Source organism: Centruroides sculpturatus, unplaced genomic scaffold (genome assembly GCF_000671375.1).
Source record: "Centruroides sculpturatus isolate CEXI.00-Female unplaced genomic scaffold, Cexi_2.0 scaffold99, whole genome shotgun sequence".
NCBI classification, from domain to species: domain Eukaryota; kingdom Metazoa; phylum Arthropoda; class Arachnida; order Scorpiones; family Buthidae; genus Centruroides; species Centruroides sculpturatus.
This window is the reverse complement of record NW_019384321.1, coordinates 845,045-848,847: the sequence shown is the minus strand read 5'-3', so window position 1 is coordinate 848,847 and position 3,803 is coordinate 845,045. Positions and strand designations below refer to the sequence as shown.

At 35.6% G+C, this 3,803-nt stretch overlaps 1 protein-coding gene across 1 annotated transcript in view; it reads right to left on the bottom strand.

Moving 5' to 3' along the window:
* Window positions 1-3,516, bottom strand: part of LOC111625749 (gastrula zinc finger protein XlCGF49.1-like) — an 18,609-nt gene extending 15,093 nt beyond the window's left edge. Inside the window, exon 1 of the mRNA XM_023368974.1 lies at window positions 3,044-3,516. The gene's annotated coding sequence lies outside the window, so the exon portion shown is untranslated. The remainder of the gene's footprint in view (window positions 1-3,043) is intronic.
* Window positions 3,517-3,803: the final 287 nt, after the last annotated feature.

The following is a 3,803-nucleotide window of genomic DNA, read 5'->3' as shown; positions in this document are numbered from 1 at the left end:
GAAAAATTTGCTGAACTTTGGAGACATCATTAATAAAAATATAATTTTTATGGCCGTTAAATAATAAATGGTTTTATGTAGGTCCGCTGCACGTTTAAACTCAACGGTTTGTGCAATATCCGCTATTGGACTAGATTCGACCAATCCTGTCGCGACACGAGTCGGCGATGACGTTTTACCGTATTTTACGAGTTTCTTTTAGCGTGTTTATACAAATACGGTCGCAATTTTTTATCCGCTATACACAAATCCGCATTATATGTACCCGTTTTGTAGGAGGGTCTACTGTATATGGATGTTCCTGTGGAAAATATTTGCTTTTCCCTTTTGGAATTTAATAATTTCTATGCTTTCTGTAGAAAATGTCTGAAATTTTCAGGGAGGTTTGTGTATTAGGGGCATTGATGCTATATAATTTTGAATGTTGGAGGTCGAGGGGATGAGTTAAACGTGGCTAGTGTACCGTCGTGAAGAATGACCCTACTGTATGACCCTACTGGTCATACAGTAGGGTCATTCTTCACGACGATTTTACTCGTTATTACCATTAACAATTTTGTCATACTGTATGACCCTACTGTATGACCAGTAGGGTCATACAGTAGGGTCATTCTTCACGACGGTACACTAGCCACGTTTAACTCATCCCCTCGACCTCCAACATTCAAAATTATATAGCATCAATGCCCCTAATACACAAACCTCCCTGAAAATTTCAGACATTTTCTACAGAAAGCATAGAAATTATTAAATTCCAAAAAGGAAAAGCAAATATTTTCCACAGGAACATCCATATACAGTAGACCCTCCTACAAAACGGGTACATATAATGCGGATTTGTGTATAGCGGATAAAAAATTGCGACCGTATTTGTATAAACACGCTAAAAGAAACTCGTAAAATACGGTAAAACGTCATCGCCGACTCGTGTCGCGACAGGATTGGTCGAATCTAGTCCAATAGCGGATATTGCACAAACCGTTGAGTTTAAACGTGCAGCGGACCTACATAAAACCATTTATTATTTAACGGCCATAAAAATTATATTTTTATTAATGATGTCTCCAAATTTCACGAAATTTTCTGCAGAAAAATAATTTATCAGGAAACACGCGCCCGCAGTTCGATACGCCACTCCACGACGAAAACAAGCTTAAGCAATGGCGTCGTCAAACGGTGCACACTCGGTAAGTAATCCTATAATTTTTTGTTTATAGCATAGTTTATATGGATTATTCATAAAAAATTATACGTGTTTTGGAAATGTTGAGTCTAATTAGCCTAGAATCGATTAATTTTATGGAAGAACACCTTTCAAACAGTCGTAGTCCATAAACTGCATACGTGCTGGGCTGTAATTGGCTCATGTATTTAAGGACTCGTATAACATGAATTTCATAAAAAGCGGAACGTATCTACCGTGTTATAGGGGGGTCGACTGTATACACTTAAACGAAAGACACCGTATATGGCCTGTTTAGTTGGCAAAAAAAGGGTAAAAAATGGAACGAGAAGAGAGAAAACATAAATAGTAGAGAAAGGTAAAACACTTTTGAACGGAGTTCGTTTGGTTATAGAACCTTCTAAGTGTAATGTGGGCTTGCAATTTTTATGCTGCAAGGCTATGGTCCTCCAATGGGTCTAAGGAAACCCTGAGATTAGAGAACACCAATAATTGAGGGCTGCCACGAATATCTAAGAGTAGAGGTTAGTGCCGAGTGGCTGTTAGTGAATAACTTAATAGTAATAAATATAAGAGAGAACGCGAGCGCGAGACTTAAGGCTAACTTAATTGCTAGATTGATAGCGCAATAAACAAACGAGGACAACAACAAAACACAGACTGGACAAAAAACAAACTAGCAAGACTCCAAAGTAATTTCCATACTACTTTAACTCACTCTAACCTACCGAAACCTAATCGAGAAGCTATAGCTAACATGCCCTAATTTAACTTACAACTAAGACTAACCGAAAACTGAGTGAAAGGTAACTAGAAGAAAAGACATAAAATAAAAGGAAAGAAAGGAAATACTTAGTAATAAGGCAGCATTGATTAACTACAAAACAAACCAAAGGGTAACTAGTTGCCATCAATTGCACAGGAGTGAATACCCTCAATGGTCCCACAAATGGATATGAATGCAAGTTGTTGGAATATTGTACGCGTGTAAATGAGTTGGTGCGAGTTGCATGGCCAAGAATTGCAGCTCTCATTAAATTCCTAATCATCTATATATACAGAAAAATATCCTCCGAGCCTTTTCTTTTGCATTTTTCGATGTTTTAATCACCCGAGTTTGGTCTCGGGTGATTAAAATCTAGTATAATGTAAAAATGTAAAAATCTAGTATAAGTGTTATTTTTTCACTAATCGCTGTTATATATAACAGACCAATTAGAGAAAAAAGTAAAACTGCTAAAAATTGTAATTACTGTATTTAAATTAAGAACTTAAACTTAACAAAAAATATTCAAAATCGATATAAATATGCTATTTCATAAATTATAATAATAATAAATATATGAACACTAAACAAAGGATGTATGGATCAAAAATAAAAAATTTCACGGAAAAATTTTATGTTGTGAGAAGCCATGGGCATAGGATAAATTAACTCAATCCCTATGTCGCTTACTTGGCACAGATCGCAAGATCCGCTTACCTTAGTTCGGAGGGCTTTTTAGGTATTAAAGTAAATAAGGCAGAGAGAGATGATCTCGTAATTACCCTTCTTCTCGTCAGAATTCCCGACACCAGTTAATCTTATTTTAACGCGGATTAACACGCGTAACCACGGAATTGCTAGTATGAGGCAAAGTTTACGTTGAGTAGGCAAATATGTGGATGTTAATCATCAAAGAGTCCATAGTTAAAGTAACAAATTAAAATATTTAATAAAACAAAATATCAAAAGAATATACAATAAAAATAGATTACATGTAATATATTTTAGACCTATCTCAAGAGTAAGAAAATTCAACCCTCTATCTTAAATCTAACGCGTGAGAGTTTACACCAATCTAAATATTAATATAATACCTTCCCAGTTCTTTCCGATTCTTGTATGGGACATTCATTAATCGTTGCTTCTAAGGATGCGCTCTTTCGACATGATTAACCTTTTTGGAGCGGTCTTCTTCTCTCTTACTTATCGTATGGCGATATTTTATGCGGAGAACGACGAACTGCGGCCTTCTCTTTGTATGGAGAAACTGTGTTGAATTGTATGCCTCTCTTTCTCAAATGGACTGCCCAAATGTATGGCTATCTGTCCGACATCGTGACATCGTGTAGAGAATTCCCCCGAATGGTGGGAAAATTGTCCTTTTTGTCCAAGTCGACGGCCTACAGCCGGCAAAGTCTCGTGTGCAAACGTTTCTGAATCAACTTACTAGTATCAGAGGAAGGAAATGAACTTCCTTTCAAAATCGAAAGTTTTTAACATCCGTTGATTCGAAAATTTGTTAAAGTTACAAAAATTTAATTTCTATCGAAATTTAAATCGTTCTTTCTCTTTTACTAATTTCTTTAAAAATCACACCCCTTTCAATCTGGACTCTCACAATGTTTTACAAAAAGATATTATATGTAGAATAATATGGAAAAAATTAATTAATTATTTCTTTCCTTTCGCCGAGCTCAAAGAGTCGATCACAGAACTAAACAAATTAAATTATATTTCAGGTGATATGCAGTCAAGACTGTAAAATAAACATAGGTGATTTTGAATTCCTTAATGTCTTTCAAGAAATGGGCAACGAATAAACACATTTCTCAGGAGATACTCTAATAAAATGTC